We start from the raw sequence: 12375 nt of genomic DNA on the forward strand, positions 1-12375 counted from the left end.
AGGCAGGGACAAAGATGAACAGAGATAGATCCCGTTAAGTCAAGATAAACGACACGAGCAGGGGAAAAGGCTGCAAGGTAAAGAAAGGGCTGTGAGGAGCAGACTGGAAGAGAAGTGGGCTTGAGAGAAGCCCAGAATATCTGAGTGGGCAGCCAAAGAGTGGTGACTCTGTGCTGTGGGCCCTAAGGGCAAAGGAACCCTTTTGGAGCAGTGCAGTTTTGCTTGGCCTGGTCGAAGAACTGAAATTGTGCTTGGAAGGTGGAGTTTGAGTCTATGTGGTGATCCAGAGGAAAGGAATCTCAGGAAGCGAGATTGAAACCCTGGAGCTGAATCCTTGTTGAAGCTGACTGAGGGGGAGCAATGTTTGGAGAGAATTCAAAGATGAGATTTTCAAATGTGGAGATTGGAAACCAGTGTGAGAAAGACAGAGTTTCAGTGAGACCGGTTGGCTTACGGTGTGATACACACCTGGCTGGGTTGTTGAGAAATCCATAGCATCAGTTTTGGTCACATCTGTCATTTACCATGGAGTGTGGTGTGTCTGACCAGAGTTCGCCTGTTAATTCACATGTAACTCATACCTACCCCGAATATTAGAGTATAAGATAGGAATGGTAAATTGTTTTATCTTTCTGAATTTGTATGTGTCTGTAAAGATCTAGCTGGGGTGAAAGAATTGTGAATATTTGAGTCATTTTCCTATGTTTGTATTGGTATCTTTCCGACTTTTTTGTCTGGTGTATTATAATTCATTTTTCTTGTATAATAAATGTTTTATCCTTTGTGTTTAAAGTTCATCTGCAGACTCCAGTGAATTTGTTCAGGAACTTTCCTCCACGGTTTCAAAAAAGCATTAGGATCCATCAGGCTAAGTTCCCTTCTGGGATCTGACTTGTCCAGTAATAACATCAGCTGCGACTGTAACACATGTTGAAGATTTTTAAAGTGGCTACAGAATTAAGAGTTTACAGGCTTCCAAGGTGGCATCGCCCTTCACTGCAAAACAATGGATTTCCTGCGCTTACCGGTTTTAGCAGGCTTTACAAAATGGCAGCAGCACTTTACCCAGAAGAAGAATGTTTAACAATGGCTGCATGGATCAAGTGTCTGCCGATTTGGTTAATTCAGTGATGTAGCGTTGTGAGTAGTGAGATATTTAAATTAACCGCTGGCTTGCTGTTTAAGGATTTGGATGGTCCTGAAGATCCTGAGATTTGAGTAAGCTAATTACTATTATTTTCTTTTCAACTCGGAGGTCACATTTGAGGCTCAGAGTCAGGGATCAGGATCAGCAATGGGTTTCATTCAAATGGCGCTTCTGATTGAATTAGTGTGAGGGACTTCTCAGGTCTAGCTGCAGCCTGGAAGTTAAAAGGACTTAGCTCACCCTAACAATTTATGAACTCTATGCTGGACTTCCAGAGGAGATTCTATGGAGTCTTCTGCAGCTTTAGCTTCTAGACTCTTCTGTCTGGAGCTATTCCTGACAATTTTTTTCTGCATTTTTAGCTTCAGTTGGGAACTTCTTTCAGTTTAGAATTCATTGGAGAGTTTATTTTTCTTAGTTCTTCAGCATTCTTGTGAGGATGGGGGTTTTTGATCTGGAGCTGCCACCATGTTGTAATGGTGTTGGTTAAAGAATGTGTCTGTTAAAGAAGTCTTCGTCATCTCCTGAACGTTAACAGAAAGTCTTTACTATATATATGTATATAGTTACAAGTAGTTAATAAAGGTTACAGGCAAGGCGATATCTCCATGTCTAAGTCATAACACATCTCTGCTCAAGGCCACACTGACCCTAAGTCTGGGTCATGTGCCTTCTTATATCACTGTGTAGGCAGTACTGTACTCAGTCCCACGTTAACTCTGCATATACAAGACCCTTATACTGCACATCAGATTTTCAAGTCTTTGAAATGCAGACTTAATCATGCTAAAATACCTGAGTTGCTGAATTGACTCTGAAGTTGAGTGTCTTGTATCGAAAATGTCCGATGTGAGTGGAGAATACTGCAAGATATCTTGGTCCTTCTGCAAGCTCTATTTTACTGTAGCTTGCATTGAGGTCAAGTTTAGCAAAGTGTTTAGCACCATGTACTCTCTCATTGTTGTCAGTGACATGAGATTTTCTCATTGTATGATTTGGTTTGGTGATCACATATCAACACAGATTTTAAGCTGGTTCTCACCCTTGGGTTTCTTGATGACTTGTATGGGTGAAACCCATAGATAGTCTCAGAACTTATTCAATAATATCAAGGTGAACTTGGCAATGAAGCCCCTTCTCCGCTTTCTGACATGAAGCGACATTCATCGCTTTGATAAGTAACTAAGGGCACATTAGGATCTACATGCAACTTACATGTAACACCTTTCAGTTTGCCAATACCAGTGAAGTGGTCAGCATGCAATTCAAGAATGGTAGGAATTACGCATGTGACTGAAATCATATCTGTTTCCATGCAGCAACAGATCTGCATAAGTGTGTCACTGTTATGGGCAGGACAGAGAGACAGGAAAACAGCACTTCTTCCTCCCCATCTGTCTGTGAGCAAGGGTGTTTTGAAGTATTTTTAAAGTGTGCGGTGGACTGCTTTCCCAAACTCTCAGTTTGCGCGATTTAATTTACAAATAACGCACAGCAAACCCGCGCTACGATTAACTCAGAAGGTTAGCCTATTTCACATTCAAAACCCAGGGGAGGACAGTCACAACTTCCCACTCCACTACGCATGCACACACACACATGCACACACATACACGCACACACACGCATACGCAGACACACATTTCAAAAGTCCCAAGAACCCTCAGTGCTTTGTCACTAATGTAAGGGTAATTTTTTAATTCCCTGGTTTGCAGAGAATGGGGCAGTTTCACAGTTTGTTGAGCGTCTTGTCTCCTATAGCAGATGCTCCTTTATTTATTTCTGAATAGCCAATGGTCACTGTCACACACGGCTGGTCGCTGCATCCAAAAGGGAACATTAAAATATATTCAGGGTCATCCACATCTACATTGGCTACATTCACTTGCTCTGTTGATATGGTGAGCTTATGTGGCACCCTTCTGTTGGTATTGGTCTTAGTAGTTGATTTTGCTGATGAGCGAGAAACACAAGCAAAGTGGTTGGGTTTTCCACATGGTTTGCACTGCTTTCCAGGCACAGGACACTGTCTGGTGTGGATAAGCACCACCATGGTGGAAACATTGTTTGGACAAGTCATAACTCTGATTGTAGGACTGTTGTTGCTTTGCAGGTTGCCTCCTAGCATGTGAGCAATGGATAGCATTCACAGGAATTGAACTTGAAATGTGGTAGTTACAGTTGGCAGCCTCAACTTGAGTAGCTCTGGACTCTGAATGCAATAGTGATCTTGCTAACTCCAGCAGTTCCGATAGCTTTCTGTCTTTCTCAAGTGTTTTGCAGTGTAGTTGACTAGAGAGACAGCTTCTGATATTGAACATGGCAAGTGGGAAATCAAAACACAAAAAAATCAAAGTCTCATTTGGTTGTGAGCTGCCTCAGTCGCGTGCGATATTGATCAGTTGTCTTGTTTGCTTCCTGATGAGTGCATCGGAAGACAATTGTTTCATATATTGTGTGTTTCCTTGGGTATGAAATAGGCCATCAGTGCATTTTTTGCTGAGTCATCGTCAGATTGCTCAGTTGTAAACATCAAAAATATCTTCCTTAAAAGCCCTTTTCCTTTTGTCATCTACAAAATAGCAAAACCTGCCGTTGCACCATTGAAATGTCACAGCCGGTTTTGCTAATGTGGGAATACAGGTCATGGCTCAGAATACACATCAATATGCGGTCGATCATGCACAGACAATGCCATCTTAATCAGCAGTGCAGCAACAATGCGTGATCAAGGATCTGGGATGGTGTTCCCTTCACAGAAAAGCCACTGTTATGATCTGAGATGCATTTATTTGTTTCTGTTTGGATAGTTATTTTTGAGAGATCAGTGCATTGCACAATCTGCAGGCCTTTCTCTTGCTAATCCCAAACTGGAGTGCCTAACAACTGGCTGCAGCCTCAGGTGTGTTACCTCCAAAATCTCCAACTTAAAATGCTATCTGCAAAAAATAGACAAAAACATTCCAAAAGTTACATACCCAAAAGCAATGGTTCCTATTCCACAGCAACACCCCAGCAATAGTACTCAAGACTTATACCCCAGAACTTGCTGCACTCCTAGCCAAGTTGTTCCAGTACAGCCACAACACTGGCATCTACCGGACATTGTAGAAAATTGCCCAGGTATGTCCCGTACACAAAAAGCAGGACAAATCCAACCCAGGCAATTACTGCCCTATCAGTCTACTGTTAATTGCCAGAAAAGCGATGGAATGTCGTTGACTGTGCTATCAAGCAACATTTACTCACCAAGTCGTCTCAATTTCTCTGCTCCTCTCACCCATTCTAACCTGTCTCTCTCTGAACTTACTGCCTCCATTCTCTCAGGTCCAACCCTGACATTGTCATCAAACCCGCTGACAAGGGTGGTGCTGTTGTTATCTGGCGCACTGACCTCTACCTCGCGGAGGCTGAGTGTCAACTCGCAGACACTTCCTCCTACCTCTCCCTGGACCATGACCCCACCACTGAACATCAAGCCATTGTTTCCAGGACTGTCACTGACCTCATCTCCTCTGGGGATCTTCCTCCCACAGCTTCCAACCTGATAGTCGCCCAACCTCGGACGGCCCGCTTCTATCTCCTACCCAAAATCCACAAACAGAACTGCCCCGGTAGACCGATTGTCTCAGCTTGCTCGTGCCCTACAGAACTCATTTCTCATTATCTTGATTCCCTTCTCTCTCCCCTTGTCCAGTCCCTTCCCACCTACATCCGTGATTCCTCTGACACCTTACGTCACATCAACAATTTCCAGTTCCCTGGCCCAAACCGCTTCCTCTTCACCATGGACGTCCAATCCCTCTACACCCCCATCCCCCACCAGGATGGTCTGAGGGCCCTTAGCTTCTTCCTCGAACAGAGGCCCGAACAATCCCCATCCACCACTACTTTCCTCCGTCTGGCTGAACTTGTTCTCACACTGAACAATTTCTCCTTCAACCCCTCTCACTTCCTCCAAATAAAAGATGTGGCTATGGGTACCCGCATGAGCCCCAGCTATGCCTGTCTCTTTATGGGGTATGTGGAACATTCCATGTTCCAGTCCTACTCCGGCCCCCTTCCACAACTCTTTCTCCGGTACATCGATGATTACTTCGGTGCTGCTTCATGCTCTCGTCGGGACTTGGAAAAATTTATTAATTTTGCTTCCAATCTCCACCTCTGCATCATTTTCACATGGTCCATCTCTGACACTTCCCTTCCCTTCCTTGACCTCTCTGTCTCAATCTCTGGTGATAGACTGTCCACCAATATCCATTATAAACCCACCGACTCCCACAGCTACCTCGACTACAGCTCCTCACACCCTGCTTCCTGTAAAGACTCCATCCCATTCTCTCAGTTCCTTCACCTCTGTCGCATCTGTTCCGATGATGCTACCTTCAAAAACAGTTCCTCTGACATGTCCTCCTTCTTCCTTAATCAAGGTTTTCCACCCACAGTCGTTGACAGGGCCCTCAACCGTGTCCGGCCCATCTCCCGCACATCCGCCCTCACGCCTTCTCCTCCCTCCCAGAAACATGATAGGGTCCCCCTTGTCCTCACTTATCACCCCACCAGCCTCCGCATTCAAAGGATCATCCTCCGCCATTTCCGCCAACTCCAGCATGATGCCACCACCAAACACATCTTCCATTCACCCCCCCTATCGGCATTCCGTAGGGATCGCTCCCTCCGTGACGCCCTGGTCCACTCCTCCATCACCCCCTACTCCTCAACCCCTTCCTATGGCACCACCCCATGCCCACGCAAAAGATGCAACACCTGCCCCTTCACTTCCTCTCTCCTCACCGTCCAAGGGCCCAAACACTCCTTTCAAGTGAAGCAGCATTTCACTTGCATTTCCCCCATCTTAGTCTACTGCATTCGTTGCTCCCAATGTGGTCTTCTCTACACTGGAGAGACCAAACGTAAACTGGATGACCATTTTGCAGAACACCTGCGGTCTGTCCGCAAGAATGACCCAAACCTCCCTGTCGTTTGCCATTTTAACACTCCACCCTGCTCTCTTGCCCACATGTCTGTCCTTGGTTTGCTGCATTGTTCCAGTGAAGCCCAATGCAAACTGGAGGAACAACACCTCATCTTCCGACTAGGTACTTTACAGCCTTCTGGACTGAATATTGAATTCAACAACTTTAGGTCCTGAACTCCCTCCTCCATCCCCACCCCCTTTCTGTTTCTTCCCCCTTTTGTTTTTTCCAATAAATTATAAGATTTTTCTTTTCCCACCTATTTCCATTATTTTTAAATATTTTTAAATCTTTTATGCTCCCCCCACCCCCACTGGAGCTATACCTTGAGTGCCCTACCATCCATTCTTAATTAGCACATTCGTTTAGATAATATCACCAACTTTAACACCTATGTGTTCTTTTGTTCTATTGTTTGTGACATCTTTTGATGATCTCCTTCTATCACTGCTTGTTTGTCCCTACAACCACACCAACCCCCTCCACTTCTCTCTCTCTCTCTCTCTCACCGGCACCCCCCCCGCCCCACACACCTTAAACCAGCTTATATTTCAACTCTTTCTTGGACTCGAACTCAAGTTCTGTCGAAGGGTCATGAGGACTCGAAACGTCAACTCTTTTCTTCTCCGCCGATGCTGCCAGACCTGCTGAGTTTTTCCAGGTAATTCTGTTTTTGTTTTGGATTTCCAGCATCCGCAGTTTTTTTTTGTTTTTACTCAGCAATTACTGCTCCCTGACACTCAGTTTGGGTTCCAGCAGGGCCACTTAATATGGACAAAAGAGCTGAACCCAGAGATGAGGTGAGAATGACTGCCCTTGACATCAATGCCACATTTGACTGAGTGTGGCATCAAGGAGCCCTAGCAAAACTGGAGTCAATGGGAATCAGGGCGAAACTCTTCACTGGTTGGAGTTATACCTAGCACAAAGGAAGATGGATGTGGTTGTTGGAGGTCAGTAATCTCAATTCTAGGACATCACTGCAGAAGTTCCTCGGGGTAGTTTCCTCGGCTCAACTATCTTCAGCTGCTTCATCAATCTTCCTTCCATTATAAAGTCAGGAGAGGGAATGTTCGCTTATGATTGCACAATGTTCAGCACCATTCACGACTCCTCAGATACTGAAGCAGTCCATGTCCAAATGCAGAAAGACCTGGCAATATCCAGGCTTAGGCCGACAAGCAGAAAGTAACATTCGCGCCACACAAGTGACAGGCAATGATCATCTCCAACAAGAGACAATCTAACCATCACCCCTTGATGTTCAATGGCATTACCATCACTGAATCCCCCACCATCAACATCCTGGGTGTTATCATTGACCTGAAATTGAACTGGACTAGCCATATAAATACTGTGGCTACAACAGCAGGTCAGAGGCTGGGAAGCCGGCAGCGAGTAACTCCTGACTCCCCAAAGCCTGTCCACCATCTATAAGGAGCAAGTCAGGAGCGTGATGGAATACTCCCCGCTTGCCTGGACAAGTGCAGCTCCTACAACACTCAAAAAGTTCGACATCGTCCAGGACAAAGTAACCCGCTTGATTGGCACCACATCCACAAACATTCACTCCCTCCACCACCGACGCACAGTAGCAGCAGTGTATACCACCTGCAAGATGCACTGCAGGTGTTCACCAAGGGTCCTTAGGCAGCACTTTCCAAACCCATGACCACTATCATCTAGAAGGACAAGGGCAGCAGATAGGTAGGAATGCCACCACCTGGAACTTCCCCTCCAAGTCACTCACCATTCTGACTATATCTCCATTCCTTCATGTGGCTGGGTCAAAACCCTGGAACTCCCTCCCTAACTGCACTGTGGGTGTACCTACACCACATGGATTGCAGCTGTTTAGGAAGGCATCTCATCACCACCTTCTCAAGGGCAATTAGGGATGGGCAATAAATGCTGGCCCAGCCAGCAAAGCCCATATCCCATGAATGATCAAAAAAAAAATCTCATGATCTTTATTGCCCAAAAGGAGAGTAATGCAGGCTACCTCAATAGTTAGTGGTGTAGCAATAGAGTTTGAAGTGAAAGCACACATGTAGTTACTGCTAAGAACCTTTGTAAATAAACTAAAAGTTTTCCACCTCAGAAGCATCTACTGATCAACTCTATCAATTGTGTCAACTCGGCCACCTCACCCAACAAACTGGCAACAAGGATAAAACAAGTTAATGGAAGAAATGAAATGAAATGAAATCAGGCTGTACCTCACACAGTAAATGTAAGTAGAAGTTACATTCAAATCGATGAAGTAATTCCCTCTCAGAATTCCACAATTTGGAAGAATTTATCTTTTCAATCCAGTCATGGACGATTGGTCTCATTACATTGAACATCTCACGTTCTTTTTCCAAGCAGACAAGATTACAGGGGAAGAGAAGAGGTGAGCGATCCTCTTAAGTACATGTGGTAATAAAATCTATGACTGGATTCGAAGTCTGATGGCACCCAGTACCCTGTTTTCAAAAATCTTTGATGACTTGATGGATCTCATGAAGGGTCATTATCAATCAAAGCCCTCAGTAATGATGCAAAGGTTCAAGCTTAACTTGTGAAATAGAGCCCTGAGACAGACAAATGCTTGTTATGTGGCAAATTTGAAACAGTTAACGGAATATTGCAAGTTTGGTACATCTCTAAATGATATGCTCAAAGATCGTTTAGTGTGTGGTGTGAATAAGGACACGAGTCAGAAGGGATTGTTGTCTAAAATGAATTTGGATTTTAAGAAGGTGCTAGAGGTAGTGCTGGCCATGGAAAGTGCAGTAAGGGATTCACAAGCAATACAGGGTGTGCAAAATGGCTCTGTCCTCCCCATCAGGCAGGAAACCCCAGCCAAAAAGGGTGCAAAACTGCAAGATCCTGCTGAGAAGTGGGAAACAGCCCCGGCGAGCCGGAAAATAAGAAATATGACTCAGTGGTGAAAACAAGGCATAATTTCAATAGAGGTGGAAACAAGCAGTCTTATAATAATTAGCAGTTTAAGCATAGAAATGGATACATAATGAGACAATGTAAGGAAAAAGTCAAGCAGGCTTTTATGCAAAAGAAAAAATCCAGTGATATCTACAAAGTAGAAGAGCCTGAAACAACAAATTCAGACAGGTATTCATTGTTTAATTTCAGGTTAGAAAGACAGAACCAATATATGTATCAGTGTAAGTAAATGGTATATGTGTTAGAATGGAAGTGGGCACAGGAGCATCCATTACAATAATTGGGGAACATATCTTCAGATACCTGAACAATGGGGAACATCAATTCAATTTAGAAGAAACAACTGCCCAATTAAAAACATACATGGGTGAAAACATCCAAGTTAGAGGCATAAGTAGAGTAATTGCCAATTACTCTACAATTACAGAAGTCAATCAGCAAAGCTACCAGAATTGGTGATGAGACGTAGAGGACCCAGCCTCCTAGAGTGAAACTGGCTAAGGGAAATCAACTTTGAGTGGCCACTGGGATTCCAAAAAGAAACTGGAAGCATTCCTGTTCTGAAAAATTACTGTGTAAGGACTCAACAAGCTGAAGAAATGCAAGCTGTCTTAAGCCAAAACATTGTAGAACAGCAGAAGGAACGCTGCTTGATGACAGAGTTCAAGATGAGGTGAGGAACCTTTGAAAGGAAAAAGAAAACCTGCTGAAAGACCTTCACACACTACAAGGTTTCCTAAGATCAAAGTTTGTACCTCTGGAAAAGAATGAAGAGAAACAGAAAGAATTCAGTACCTCTCTGAACAAACTGAAGAATGAGTTGGCAGAGAAGACACAACAATGTTCAATTTTCCAGGAGGCAACAAACAAATACAAAAAAGAGAGGGAAGAGCTGAAGAATCAGCTAAATGAAGCCAAAGCGGCTTTGGAGGCAAAAGTCACAATATTTTCTAAGAAGCAGGCAGATAGTGAAATTTTGGGAGACTCAGCGACTGAGCTCACTCAAGTTGAACTTACGTCCGAGAGAAATCTGGCCAATATTGAAGCTAAAAAGAAGGCCGAGATTACAGTCAGTGTATAAAGAAGAAGGCAAGTAGAAAGAAGACACAGAAACACAAATAAGACTTCAATCCTGGTAGCGTACAAGTATACTTTTGTACATAGGCCTGAAAATCAAATCGCAAATGCTGATGCTCTTAGTCGTTTGCCTTTACAAGAAAATGATGAGGACATCCCAGTTCCACAGGAACTTGTTTTACTGTTAAATTTCTTAGATTCCTCACTGGTATATGCTCGACAGCTCAGAGATTGGACAAGTTGAGACCCGGTCCTATCACAACTACAAAAACAAATGCTTCATGGTTGGTCACAAAAGCCTGTATCTGACAAAATGAAACCGCACTTCAACAAAAGATATGAAATAACCAGCCAGGATGGCATCTTATTGTGGGGAGCGTGAGTGATGGTTCCTCCAAAGGGAACAGAGCCATTGTTAATTGAACTACACAGTGCACATCCAGGAATATCCAGAATGAAGACCATAGCATGCAGCTATCTATGGTGGCCTGGGATGGATGGGGAAATAGAGAGTTTAGTAAAGCACTGTGTGCAATATCAACAACTGCAAAAGTTGTCAGTGACAGCTTCGTTACACCCTTGGGTATGGCCAGGAAGGCCATAGGTAGGATTACACATTGACTATGTGGACCTTTCATGGGAACGACGTTTCTACTCATTGTTGATACCCATTCAAAATGGATAAACACATATGAGGTGAAATCACCGACGTCGACTGCTACAATTGAGAAACTACGTCAAAGTTTTGCCATTCACGGACTACCAGAAGTGGTCATTTCTGATAACGGCACAGCATTTACGAGTGCTGAGTTTCAACGGTTTATCAGCCTCAACGGTATCACTCATGCAAAAACTGCACCGTACCACCCTTCCTTCAATGGACTGGCCAAAAGGGCGGTTCAAACGTTCAAGGCAGCCATGAAGAAATTAACTGGAGATTCCTTAGCAACCAAGCTAACACGCTTTCTTTTCCATTATAAGACCACCCCTCGCACAACAACAGGTGTCACTCCTGCGGAGTTATTGATGAAGCATCGTCTCAGGACGAGGTTGAGTTTAATAACGCCAAGTTTAGAGAGGAAAGTGGAAATGAGTCAGGGAAGTCAGAAAACTAGACATGACTGGCATAGTCGCAAGAGGGAATTTACCATGGGAGAGATGGTATATGTGAAGAACTTTGGAGAAGGACCAAAGTGGTTACCAGGTGAAATAAGTGGTGACTGGACCTCTATCTTACCACGTGGAGGTGGAAGGCCAAATCATACGGTGACATGTGGATCACCAAAGGAAGACAGAAACAAATCACCAAGAATTGATTCCACCAGTGTTCACGGCCGGGTTGGCATTTCCTGTTGAGAACTCAGCTCAGTACAAAATGTCTGATACTCCTGTAAGAGTTGAGGATGCAAAACTGCAAATGCCCATTGAAGCAACTGATGCTCACGCAACTCCGGAAAAGGAAGTTCCTGACAAAGCATCTGAAGCTGCGGAGCTGAGACTGTCTAAACACATAAGGAAACCCCCAGAAACACTGAATTTGTAAATTACTTATGGTGTAAATATTTTGCTGTCTTCAGAAAATTGTGATTGTATCAATAAAATGTAAACCTGAGCAAAGGGGGAGGGATGTGGTATTGCTCTGGGGACCTGGGTTCAAATCCCACCATGGCAGATGATGAAATTTGAATTCAATAAAAACCTAGAATTAAAAGCTGGATGATGACCACGAAACCATTGCCGATTGTTGTAAAACCCAATTGATTCACTCATGTCCTTTAGGGAAGGAAATCTGCTGTCCTTACCCGGTCTGGTCTACATGTGACTCCAGACCCACAGCAATGTGGCTAACTCATAAATGCCCTCTGAGCAAGGGCAATTAGGGCTGGGCAATAAATGCTGACCTAGCCAGCAATGCCCACACCCAATCAATGAATATTTTAAAAAATGATTTAATTTGATGTGTAGTATACCTCTGAGAAGAATGCTTGTTAAGGAAGATCACATGATCTTTAGGAGAGTAGCGCGGGCTACCTAAATAGTTAGTAGTTAGGAATGTAGAGATAGAGTTTGAAGTGAAAGCACATGTGTACTGCTGCTAAGTTAATGAGTCATCTCATTACAGTCAACCTGTCTGTTAATTTTTGGTGATAAACACAATTGAACACTTTTTCATTATCTGAGACATATGTAAATGTTCTTGGTTACTTCTAGATCTTTATTGATGAT

At 43.8% G+C, this 12375-nt stretch overlaps 1 protein-coding gene across 2 annotated transcripts in view; it reads left to right on the forward strand.

The window, feature by feature from the left end:
* The window catches only part of LOC121282102 (gamma-aminobutyric acid receptor subunit gamma-4-like), an 885955-nt gene that overhangs the window by 98494 nt on the left and 775086 nt on the right, over positions 1-12375 (forward strand). The gene's annotated exons all lie outside the window — the stretch shown is intronic.

Source organism: Carcharodon carcharias, chromosome 9 (genome assembly GCF_017639515.1).
Source record: "Carcharodon carcharias isolate sCarCar2 chromosome 9, sCarCar2.pri, whole genome shotgun sequence".
NCBI lineage: Eukaryota > Metazoa > Chordata > Chondrichthyes > Lamniformes > Lamnidae > Carcharodon > Carcharodon carcharias.